Source organism: Mytilus californianus, unplaced genomic scaffold (genome assembly GCF_021869535.1).
Source record: "Mytilus californianus isolate M0D057914Y unplaced genomic scaffold, xbMytCali1.0.p SCAF_9, whole genome shotgun sequence".
Taxonomy (NCBI): domain Eukaryota; kingdom Metazoa; phylum Mollusca; class Bivalvia; order Mytilida; family Mytilidae; genus Mytilus; species Mytilus californianus.
Genome location: NW_026262745.1, coordinates 98,482,591 through 98,496,554, shown reverse-complemented (window position 1 = coordinate 98,496,554; position 13,964 = coordinate 98,482,591). Strand labels below are relative to the sequence as shown.

At 30.1% G+C, this 13,964-nt stretch overlaps 1 long non-coding RNA gene across 1 annotated transcript; it reads left to right on the top strand.

Moving 5' to 3' along the window:
• The first annotated feature begins 9,893 nt into the window (after window positions 1–9,893).
• On the top strand, window positions 9,894–11,253 carry LOC127716670 (uncharacterized). Its single transcript, XR_007989063.1, has 2 exons — window positions 9,894–10,443; window positions 11,117–11,253. It is a non-coding gene; the product is annotated as an uncharacterized LOC127716670 (long non-coding RNA).
• Window positions 11,254–13,964: the final 2,711 nt, after the last annotated feature.

Here is a 13,964-nt window from a genome sequence, read left to right as displayed (position 1 = left end):
ACATAACAGCATCCGCAGCAGTATCTATACTAATTGGAGCTGAGCCCATTGAGTCGATTTTAGACAAAAACATGCTAGCACTATTTCTCTCAATCTCTCGACTGGATGGCTCGATAGAACGTAAAATACTAGAATGGGAATTGGAAATTAGTTCAAATTTTGACAACTCTTTTATTTGTCGTATAAACAAAATTTTGCAAAAATATCAATTGCCAAAATCAGAAGAAATTATGGAACATCCTCCATCAAAATATATGTGGAAAAAACAATTGAAAACATCAATAAATGAATACTGGTCTTCAAATTGGACAATAGAATGTAATACAAAATCAACACTTAAACATTAATCTCTTCAAAAAGATCCGGTCAATAATCCACATAACATTTGGAAATGTGTTAGAAAATAACCAATATGACATAAAAAAGGCAGAATTCAAATATTGTAAGCTAGTAACTCATTACTGGTACCTACATGCTCCAAAGTACTAGGGCAAAATTTAGTAAAAATACTATCCATCCAAACTGCAAGCTATGCAATGAATCTGAAGAAATTTTGGAACATTTCCTACTACATTGCTTAAGTCATACTGATGTTAGGCAGCGATATATGGATACATTATTCAAAATGCTACGAGAAATAGAAAGGGGTGGTACAACAAATGTTATTAATAATGAACTATTACTCAAAAATATATTAGACTGCTCAGCACTAGACATAATGAGTAATCAGCCAATAGACAAGTTGCTAGATATAGAAAGGAAGACACAAGATCTATGCTACCATTTACACATGAAGCGTACACAACTTTTATGAGATATCAAGTGACATGAAAATATAACAGTAATATTAAATATAGTCTGAACAGTCTGCATGGGATGCCAAGCTAACTGGTTCAGTCTATAAATATCAGCATACAAGATAATGCTATATAATTTTATCATTTGCCTTGGCAGGGCACCTATCGACTAGAAATCATTAGGTTGTAAATTTTTGTTTTTATTCATATTGGTGAATCAACTGAAGTGCCGGTGATGTGTGCATAATATTTTTTTTTATTAATATCTTTTAATATATCATCAAAGACATTTTAAACTTTTATTTTATTCACTTCAACTAACTAATTTTATTTTTAAATTATATTTTTCATATCGTAAATATAAAAATATCCGCTTTTTCGGTTAAGTATTTAAAATTTTAATCCTCATTCGATAACTGGAGTGCTCCGATAAAACGGAGGAATATACCAGAACAGAACAGAACAGATAACACACCCACATCAAATGTTTGTTTACAAACAGGAAAAGATAACTTGAGTCAAGTTGATACGATGGAAATATCAGTCATAAAATAACTGTGTTTAACATATTATTTTATATATTAAGTCATTGACATCAATATATTTCAGTGGACAGCATTATTTTGAGCTATGTCGAAAACGGTAGGCATGCATTAGTGAAGTGGTTCTTTTACAAATTGCAGAAAAATAAACTTGCTATAAGGAAATCAAACAGAAAACGAAAGTAGAAATATTTATTGGATTTTATGTTCGAAGCGTGTTTTTTCTTCTTCCATATACTGCCCACATTCAACTTTCTGAATATACTGGCAAATTTTTTTTTGCATAATTCGATTTGATTTTTTACAAGTGCAATTCTAGCGAGTCTTTTGAAACGATGCGACCAAATAAAAAAAAAGCTTTGCCAGTCAGGGGAATTTATACTGAAAATTGACTTATAGCCTTCATAATAGCATTTTTTTCAACAAATATAGAATTTAGTATTTACAGCTAAATGATTGCATCAAAGGCATAAACCTTGCTACTAGTACTTAAAAGAAACAAAAGGTTCATTTTTTTTCAATTTTACTAATAAGATCTTATCTAAACCTCATTAACCTATTGTGTTTAAAATTTTGGTAAAACTACCAAATCACAATTTGTGACAAAATTTCTAATTTGCTACTTAGATACATCATTTTATACATAATGAACTGATACTTTCTTTACAGATTTTTCCCAGCAGTTGGAATATTTTTCCTGTATATATAATTCGATCAAGGTTTTTTTCTTACAGATTATTTATGATTACTGTTCGTGATCAAAATTTCACTGTTCAGTGATGTTGAAATAAGTGCGGGTAATTAAAATAACTATACTTAAAAAAGTGATTTTTTTGGAAGAAAATAGAGATATGATACTTTAACAAGTGATTTTCATGTCATTATATATCCCAGATTCAGTACAAGGTCATCACCTGACATGACTTGTTATCCTATAAACACAGATGTTGGTTCTGATAATTTTAGCAACATAATTAGTCCCTGGATCATTAGTATTGTATATTAAAAGCTACAATAAAATTTTAATCACTTAGTCTATTTGTTCTACTTAAATAGGTGATTAGTAAAGAAAGACAACTCTTACTTCCAACATTTGTGGACAAAATGTTACTTGAATCAGTGATTTAGAAATCATTCATTTAAGTAAGTCCCCTGACTGGACACAGAATACCCCTCTAGGCTGAGTAATCAGAGACATGTCTCTGCTCTAATTAATCAACAATTTTCTGCTGTTGATAATGTCTCAGGGTCTGGATCACAGTCACTTGTTTCTGTCAATTTGGGGGTTTACTATCCACACTTGTACAAAAAATTGTGTCCATCCTTAGAAAAGTTCCAATTCCATTTTTTCATCCTCAGAAAAAATATGACAGTTTGTTGCTGTATATCATAAGATAAGATAAGATAAGATAAGATAAGGGCATATGATAAGAGAATAAATAGACACCTGTACGAAATGTGACGCCTGTAAATGACACGGAAACCAGGCGTAGAAATCATACTTTATCCTGGCGTCATTGCAGTGTTTACGGAATGCATGTCCAGGCATCAACCAGGTGTAAACCAGGCGAAAACCAAGCGTAACTGAGGCGGAAACCAGGCGTAAAATTAGGCATAATATTTAAATGAGTATGCCAGGTAGACAAAAAATAAAAACAGGCATAATATGCAAATGTGTACGTCTGGTCAATAAATAAACCATGCGTAATATCCTTACATAATACTACACTAAATTTAAATCAGTGTATTACCCTAGCTGTGTACTTTGTGTATTTGATATAAACTTGTACTGTTGCAGGTGCTTAAATTTCTCATTGTTTGACATAAAACTTGAAGTATTAACCTTTGAAGAAGCTATATAAATAAATACATATTAGACAGACATTGGCTTAAATAAGATTAAGTAATTAAATAAGAATTATGACAATTAATTTTTCTTGAAATAAAACTAAGCATTTTGACTTAGTTGTTTTGAAAATTATTGTCATTTGAACTAAAAAATCAATGATAATACTGTTATTTAACTTGTGAAAGATTTAACTGTTAATCCAAGGATGAGGGTTTCCAGAAATTGAAATTAATGTTAAAAATAAAAACTTAATAACTTAGTTAAACTCACATAATATTATTTACCATTTATACTACTTTCTTTTCATTTCACAATTTTCATTCTTCAATTTGATTCCATAATTCCAATTTCAAATTCTTTCTTAGGGAGCTACCATTTGATTTTTATGGGGGGCTAGGATGAAATTTGAAAAAAAGGCAGGACAGGAGTTTTGAGTTAAAAAAAGGCAGGATGAGCAACTTGGCAAAAAAAAAAGGCAGGATGACAATTTATATAAAAAAATTTAAGTCAGGATAAACTAATAAAAAAAAGGTAGGACCGAATAGAGTGGAAAATAAAAAGACAGGACAGAGATTACAACTAAAAAAAAATGCAGGACAAAATTTTTCATCCTAGCCCCCCCCATAAAAATCAAATGGTAGCTCCCTTAAGGTGACATGTTGATTGTGTTTTAGAAATGTTACATGTAAATTGCAAGAGATCTAGAAGGCATTTTGGTATAATAATATAGTATATATTCAGTATGTAATTTTGTAAGTTCAAATTGTTCATTATGAGAACTGTAGATTTGATAAAATAGTTAATGTCACCATCATACATAATTAAGTTAACAACTACGTTTGAAATACTCTATTACAAAATTGCTAACAAAAGCACACAAGTTTCACATGTGAAGCACATGAGATGCAAGTAAGAATTGTATGCAAATCAGATTGCTCACATGTGCAGTTTGGTAGTTCATAATGTGCCCAAAAAAATCGTAACATAATGCTCATATGTGCAATTCAAATCTCAGGTGAGCTTTTATCATCCATGTTAGTTTTATGTTAGTTTTGTACTTTGAAAAGTTTGTCCATTCTTCTTACCATTTAAAACTAACATAGATCATTGCTCATATGAGCTTTTTCAAAATGACATGCCCAGTCATGTACTTCCTGTAAATTAAAATTAAAAGCATCAATTTGGAGGGAGATGGAGATGAAAAATTTTAAGCCATATTTTGTGCTATTTGAACTTAATGGCATTGTTGGAATCTGATAAAACCAGTGTGGCTTTGGTTAATTATTTGTAAGTTATCATTTCTTTTTCATCATAGATATAGGAAGATGTGGTATGAGTGCCAATGAGACAACTCTCCATCCAAGTTACAATTTATAAAAGTAAACCATTATAGGTCAAGGTACGTCCTTCAACACGGAGCAATGGCTCACACCGAACAGCAAGCTATAAAGGGCCCCAAAAAATTACTAGTGTAGAACCATTCAAATGAAAAAACCAACGGTCTAATCTATATAAAAACGAGAAACGAAAAACACGTATGAACTACATAAACAGACGACAACTACTGTAATCAGATTCCTGACTTAGGACAGGTGCAAACATTTGCAGCTCATGTTCATTTTTGTTTCAGATTCTGAAATATATTACAATTTTAAGTCCTTTATGGGAGTATGCATGTTGCTTCAAATAAGTACGTAACATGTACATAAATAATTCCTGTTTTAAACTTTCTGAAATACAGTACTTAATCAAAGACATTCATTATGAACTAAACTTGCAAGCTATAAAAGTCCCTTCACTAGTTTTATAATGTAATGTAATGTTTTTAGTCATTATATTGTTTAAATAACAAAAAAGACAAAATAATATGAAAATCATAACTGACAGTAATAAAGAATAACACTTAACATGATGTGTCATTTATTTTATTTTCAATTATTTAAGATTTTCATTTAAATTATTGAAAAATTATACTATTTTGAAGCAGCCATTTTTTTTTTATCATTAGATACAATTTAATCACCATCATCTGGAAATAATTAGATAACAAAATCAAATGGGTCAACTAATATATATATATATTCACGTGTGCAACATGTGAACAGCCAGTCAGGGGTACTACTTGTACAAGTAATTTTTATTTACTTGAAGAAGTAAATATTAATATACTTATATAAGTAAATTTGTAGGATACTTATACAAGTGTATTTTATTAACTTGTATAGGTATAAAAAAATTGGGCTGAGTTATGTCCCTTAGACATTCAGATTTTTTTACTTATACCAGGAACATATATATTGACGGGACTTGACACTACTTGATTGTAGTCGATTTTATCGTCGTGCCATACTTAATAAAGATACGATACAGAAACGGACATGTGTTAAAAACGGACTCGCTATTATCCTAATAATTTCTGATATTATCAATAAAATGTCATTCAAACTAGTTTTATAGTGATGCTAGTGTATCAAATTTGTATTCTGTCACTTCAAATTTGTTAAAATCGCAAGCATTTCATCACAGCATTGTGCAGAATGCAAACAAGGTAATAAAAAAATGGCGGCCATTGCGGCGATGATTTACAAATTCCCAAACTATTACAAAACACTTCACATCAAATAAATCAAACTTATTTTGGTAATTTTATATGACAAAATATATCTTCTAAATGATAAAACTTGTATTTATTTACAATTAGAGTTATGTGGTTTATTTGTTGAGCAGTTCTGATAGTTTTTCAGTCAGACGCTACCAAAATCCGTAAATCTCGGGAAGTCTCGGGGAGTCCGAGATTTTATCAATTTTATACTGAAAAGCGTATCAGATTCATTTCCCGTTAGATATACTGTTCCCAGCTTATACAAGTAAAAAAGTCATCCTATCTTCTTTTCTTGAATTCTTATGACTTCTTTGCTCTAATAGAATTTTTGATTGTCTGTCCTTTGCAGATGTCTTTACAAATCATTTAAGTGTAATTTCATGGATAATGAAAATCTCATTTGTCTGTTATCTTCAGAACACTGCTCATTTACAAGCCCCCAAGGGGCAATTTTTGAAGGCCTTGCGCAAATACTTAAGATCTTTGCGCAATCAGTTTCTTTGTTGAATTAATGAGATGAAACATTGAACTCTTATCAAAAAATTATGAGCTAACCTGAGAAAAATTGTTAAAGGCATGTTTTTACATCTCAATACTTGAGAATTTTTGTGGGATTGTAAAAAAAAATTACTTATACAAGTAAATTTTTGAGAAAATTAAGGGGAGATTATTCAAACATTATAATTAACTTATATATATATAAGTTTATTTTATTTACTTCTTCAAGTAAATAAAGATTACTTGTACAAGTATTACCCCTGACTGACAGCTGCTCGTATGAGCAATCTGATAAAATGCACATGTGAAACAAAAGCTCATATGAGCATTTGCAAGTGAGTTTTTTAACATGCAAATTAGGTTAGTTTCATATGTGCTATTTTTTTGCTCACAAAATGCTCACCTAATTTGCATGTTAAAAACCTCATGTGCAATCATGTTAGTTTCTAACGTGAGCATCTCATGTGCAACATGTTAATTTAAGCACCATTTGGTAAGGGATATGTATAAGTTTGGATTTCGTAACTGATTAAATATATACTGTTTTGATACAGTTCATTTAAATTCTGTAAGGAAATCATTACCTAGCTTAATGCTCAATACACACATGACACATTTGAGATATATCCTTTTTAAGCTCACCTGGCCCAATGCGCCAAGTGAGCTTTTCTCATCACTTGGCATCCGCCGTCATCGTCTGTTAACTTTTACAAATACTCTCGCCTGAAACTACTGGGCCAAATTTAACCAAAATTGGCTACAATCCATATTGGGGTATCTAGTTTAAAAAATTTGTCCGATGACTTCACTTGCCAACCAACGTGGCTACCATTGCTAAAAATAGAACATAGGGTTAAAATGCAAGTTTTGTCTATTATTTTGAAAACCGTAATGAATAGAGAAAATCTGACAAGGGCCAAAATGTTCAAAATGTTGAGCTCTACCTATTGTCCATATTTGTCAAAATTGTCAGATGACTTCTCATAGGAGTTATTGCCCTGAAATGACAAATTTTACCATTATTTTTTAATTTTTGCTTATTATCTAAAACACTATAATAGATACAGCGAAACTTTAAATTGCAAAAATGATCAGCAAGACATCCCTTACAGAAATGAAAAGTTTGCTGCAATATTGCAACAATATAGCGGCAATATTGCAGCAAACAAATTTGTTTGCAAGAAGTGTTTGCAAGAAAGTTGCAGGTTGTCGCAGCTATCTGCAACATTCTCGCAATGTTACTGCAACAAAATTTGTTTGCAAGAAAATTGCAGCAAGTTTGCTGCAATGTTGCAAGAAAGAATTTGTTTGCTAGAAAGTTGCAAGAACCTTTTCTTTTATTATTTAAGGAATGACTTTTTGCAACAACTTTGCAAGAAAAGTTTCTTTAATAATGTCAGACAATCAGATAGTTTGCACCAATATTTCAAGCATTTTAAAATATTACATATGATTATTTGTTTTAAGATTTAAGGTTCAAATAATACACAACATATTGTTTCTTTGAACATTTGGTTATGGATACTTCTAACTATCTAAATTTGTTGTCGTCATACTTTATTTTACTCAGAAATATCTGGATATTTGAATAATTTATTTTAAATAAATCTTCAAATAACAATGCTTATATTTTTAGAATTCCTAAACTGTACATCACATTAATATGATATTATGTAAGGAAAGAATTTCAAGAATACCTTGGTATTTATTTCAACAAGTTTAATCTAAATAATTGAGTCATAATAATTTTTGTTCTACATGTATTATTATGCCTTTTGTCACTTTTTTGTGACATTTTTCTATGAACAATATTTTTAATTCTAATATTTTCCATCAAATGAATTTAGCCTCACCTGCAGGTTGCATTTTGTTTAATTTCTAGTATCATTATTTTAAAACTATGTATACCCAAGTCAAAGTGGAAGGCAGTTTCTTGGCAGTTTCTTAGCCTTCCAAGTTCACATATTTAGCAGTTTCTGATGCTTGGCAGTTCTTAACCTTCAAAAATTAACCAGTTACTTCATATACAAAAATAAGCAGTTTTCCTAAACCTTCACAGTTATTCTGGCAGTTCAAAGCAGTTCCTTAGCTGCTTTAGGCAGTTTCTTAGCAGTTATTTTCACGAAATATTTAAATTAGGTACTAAAAACTGCTTTCAGTTCATGAATATTCATATTAAACTGCTTCTAGTTAATTAATATTCATATAAAACTGGGAAATAACTGCTAAGGAAAATGCAAATATGGTCATGATCTTATGCATTATTTGTACTAGTAGCTGTTAAAAAAGTAACAATAACATGTAATAATTATCAAAAACAAAAATATATCTTCTCTATGTTATCCAAATTCATGATTAATATGTTTAGCTTTTATGTATTACAATTAAATATTGATGTCAGAGGTGCAACATGTAATTAAAGTTTCAATTAAGTCATCTGATAAAATGGAAATCAAGATTCATGCAATCTTATATACAATATGATATACTTGAAATTAATTACTTATTATATTACCTGATTAGTAAGAAGACTCTTAAATATTAATATGATAAAGTATATTTGTAAACCAAATCAATTTTATTCTGATATAATCTTTATAAATACATGACACGTAAACCAGCTGGACTGTCACAATTATGTCAGGAGCGAAAATAAGAATTAAGCTATTATAGATAAATATATCATACCAATGTCATTATTGTTTTGTTATGATAAAAATGTATTTTGAATAAAACATTGAAAGTACAATTTCAAAAAATCAAAATAATTACAGAATCCAATTTTTTGCACTTACCAGAATTAATTAAGATGTAATCCAAAATTCACACAATTAATATGATTATAATCTTCAAAAATTGCCATTGAGACAAGGCCCATCTTTAATATTCAATGTGAAAAGAACTATTTCCAAGTATATATTATATCCCAAGTAAAATTTCATTTTGTTCATGTAAGAAGACACATCTTTCTTGTTGTCTTCCTGTATTCCAAATTCAAATTTTATGATATTGCAATGCATGGGGATGTTTAAGGAGTTGTTTGATTCTGTGTAAGTGTTCCCTTAAAGATTACTAGCAATTAAGTGCCTAAATCATTAAAATGTGATAAATAATATTAAGAAAAAAATATCCATTTTTGTTTAAATAAGTTATTTTTATTAAAAGTGGTAGTAATTGCCAAACAATATATTAAGATAAGTGTTCTCCTTTATGTGCCCTAAATTTCAGTGAAGATAGTGACTTCCTGTGTCCACCACAGAGAGGTCAATTGTAAACAGATGGCATATTTCTACAAGACCTATTTATCTAAATCACATTAACTCTGTTTGATGCAACTGCCAAGAAATAATTTACAAATCAAACTGCTAATTTTATAAAAATAACTGCCAACCTTAGCTGGAAGACAATTATAACCTTTATCAAACTGCTTTGAAATATTTAAACTGCTTAAATTAACTGCTTTCTTTTACTTGTAGGCAGTTATTTTAAACTGCCTAAATCAAAACTGCTTTGTACTGCCCCAAAACAGCTAAAAATTCAAGATACTGCTATAAAACTGCCAATGAACTGCTTAAATAGGCAGTTCACTTTGACTTGGGTACACAAATTATCTTTCTCATCTCAATTAGTAATATGAGCTGGTGATAGAAATGTAATGTGCCATCTGGTTTCAATTTATCTCTGTGTAGTGGTAAAGACAGGAAGTACCATAAATTAATGTACACAGAGTTTGAGGCCAAATTAAGGGTAGAGCATTTCTTCTTTGTATATATTTCCATTATAACTTATAACATCAAAGATAAAAAAAAATATATATATATAATTATTTTTTTATTATAATATATAACAAATATTCAAGATTTAGGCAATTGATATTTATAATTAGGGGCAAATTTCAAAGGGATCACACTGTCACAATACCCTAAGCAACCTTGATCAACATATTCAAAATTTGAACTGGACATGAACATGCATACAACAAACAAAGATGTCTTCTATCATGAACAAAGTAATATGAATTTTACAAAGGATTTAGATCCAAAAGTTCCAATTAATTCTATTGACACTGGATAGTGCATATGATAGCCTTCAGTTGACATGACTCTTGGATTTAGGAAGATTGGTGTTTACACATAATTTGGATAACATCTTTTGGTAAGTACAATGGAGTTGAATGTCCACCATTTTGAATAAGTGCTTGCTCTTACAGTTCAAAATAGTGATATTCAAAGAGTTTTCTTAACTTAATAGAGTTGACAAAAGTATAAGACAATAGATTTATGCACATGAATATTATTAAAATTGTGTAAGACAGGAGATATTTTTTTAAATCTATTTAAGACTATATGTTTTAGAAAGTACATTACTTAAATTGAAACAAGAAATCTTCTAGTAAAAGCAGTTTGGTATTAAATTAGAGATCTGTGATTTGACTGCCAATAAGAGGTCTTTCAACAAATGGCAACAATATTTAGCTTTTATATATACACAACTAATCACAAAAATTTTAAAGAATAGACAAGACCAATTATGTTATAGTTCAATGAAAAACAAATATTCAAAAAAGCAATAACAACCTAGTACTGGCATAAGGTTAAATGTTTAGTAATATGCAATTTCTAGAAGGACTTGATAACTTTTAGACATTGACCCTTTAAGTGAAACAAATGCTGGAAAAATTGGTCTGTAATCATCTCTTTATAAAGAGTTATTTTCATTTTACAAGTCCAGAATTTACAATATATAGTAGTAACTTATATCTTTATATCTTTATAATGTTTAGTTATTCTTTTAATGTATGCTAAATTCTTCAACTTTTATTTTGCAGTATTTGAAATCAGAAAATTCAACTTTAAGGACAGTGAGTACAGAGAAACAGAACTAAAGGATACACAGATATGTAACACAACAACCTATAGAGGACAGAGAAAATTTTGTTTTATTATTAAATCATACTTTTTTAAATGCTTAGTTTTTAATTCCTAATTTTTCAACTGAAATTGTTGAAAGATTTGCTGCAATATTGCTGCAATATTGCAAGAAATTAATTTTCCTGCAATATTGCTGCAACATTGCAGCTAATGAATTTGCCGCAATATTGCTGCAACAATCATAGCTACTGATTTTCCCGCAAACATTTGCTGCAATATTGCCGCAAATTGTTGCAGCAATATTGCAGCAACTGTTTGCAAGAAAACTAATTTGCATACGAAAAATGAATATTTGCAGCAATATTGCCGCAAATATTTGCAGCAACATTGCCGCAAATATTTGCAAGAAGCCTTATTTTTCCATAAATATTTGTTCTACAAATAAGTCTGCATTGTTAAAATTGTCAGCCGTCTCCTAATAAGACTTATTGCCCTTTGATGATGATTTTTTACGAATTTTTTCTCAAAATTTAAAATAGATAGATAGAAACTTAAATAAGCAAAAATGATCAACAAGACAAGATCTACAATTAAGACAATGTAGAGGAAATCGTCCGATGTCTCCTTGGAATTATTGCCCTTTAATGACGATTTTAATCTTTTTTTGGGGGTTTTGCCTTACATGATAAAAATTATAATATATGAATAGACACTTTAAATCACACAAATGATCAGCAACGCAAGATCTACTAACAAGTAACATTTCGCTGATATAGGTAGGCTGTCACTCTTTATATATAGGAGTGATTGCCCAGCCCCTGAAATAGTGATTTTTTACCCTCTTTTGTGTTTTGAGCAAAATCTAAAGAAGTTAGAGAGAAACTAAACAGAATAAATGATCAGCAAAACAGAGATATTTGTTATGAATTCTATTTTGTCTACAATGTTGGAGAGCTGTCCTTTGTTGAATATGCACAAGGTGAGCGGCTCAGGCTCTTTAGCGCATCTAGTTTTTTAATTGATCAAAATTGGCAATAATATACACAGTAATTTCTGATTTTCTGTTATCTAAATTTTGTTGCATGAATTTTTTGAAAGAATTTTTGTGTTTACAATTAAACCGTAACATTATCACCTGGGATTTTTTAACATTGCATTTTGAAGGTATGTGATGAGAATTCACTGTTCAAGAGCCAAGCACGATACTTGGTAAAGAGCAGAGATATGAAGTTGTGGGCACAAGCTTTAGTAGAGGATAATGAGTTCAGAAGACAGTTGATAGATCAGGTAAAATGTAATATAAGCTGACTCTAAATAGAAATTCATAATTTCAAAGTAAATTGTTGAAAAGATGATTTGCTCCTAGTTTTGAAAATAAGCTACATTTAGGATGTTCGCTCCTCTTGTTTTTGAAATTTTGCCTAATATTTGGAATCCTCTAATCTAGTTTTATCCATGTAGTGCCATTGAATTTTTTTGCCCACTAACCCCTACTTAGTTTCCCATAATTTGATTACATATAGTTTAAAATGCCATCTTTGAAAATCTTATAAAATCCTTATTATTTTTTCATAGTTTTTGAAAGAAAAAAGGTGCCAATGTTAACTGTATGAAAAATCTAGAGAGAATCATTTCCCGCCAAATTTTCAATGGCTTATATCTCAAAAACAAGCACACGGACCCTTCATTTTTTTTCTGCTTTTTTAGTTCCTTTATTTATATATATACTATCAATTTATAACAGTCTTTTAAAAAGCTTGTTATTTTGAACAGAGTAGCGAACATCCTTAAGTAGGAATGAGAAGAACATGTAGAGTATAGAATAAACAAAGAGATATGCCACAGACAGTTATCCAATGACATTAGTCAATCTAAATTTAATCTTATTGTCACCGTAACTTAAGAACAGGCCAACACTATATTTCAAGAATAAAATCTCCCCTAGTATAGACAAGTTGTCACTAAATTCAATAGATGACCAAATTTAATTGTTTTCCATCAGAACTAATTCTAAATGCATAAAGAATATGATGATAAATTTACAAGGGGGGTGGGGTTAATTTGATCAGAACAGATAATAGACAGCATATATGTAACTGTCTTTGGACAGATCAGAGTGCCAAAGATGTATACAGACAATTGGACTATACTGAATAAAGGCTCATAAAAAAAAACAATATCGTTATCATTTTAAATTTGCTTAATCACAATATTTTCACCACTTCGTAAGTTGGCTGATAACATGAAGTTTAAGGTATTAACCGACATACATTAGAGGAAAACAGACGAATTCGCGTAATATCTGCACAAAGTGAGATTATAAGATGAGTATAGAGAGGATCGGTATCTGTTGTCTTATTTACTCGTCATAAGATACTAATGTCATATCTAGAAGCAATCTATGGTCTCGATGGTGTTTACCGATTAAGGGGCAAATAAAATAAAGATCCTAACAAATAGTAATAAAAAATATAAAGAATTGAGAAAAATGTCTTTATAAATAAATTTAAAAAAAAAAACAGAAATGGAGACCTCCCACCAAGACCTTTAACTATCACCAATGCAAATACAATTGTAAAGAAGAAACCTACCGAGGGAGCAATCAAAAACTGTTGTTCAAATGAAATATAGACAACACCATGGCCAAAATGGAAGCAACACTAGTTTTCCTATGTTCAAATAAAAAAATATAAAATCCATTTAAAAGGTACCAATGCCGAAGGGAATAAAATGAAGGAATAGCAGGATCTTCAGAAGGAGTGAAACCAGACACATTGCCAGGGTAGGCTTCCCGCCATCTGGGAC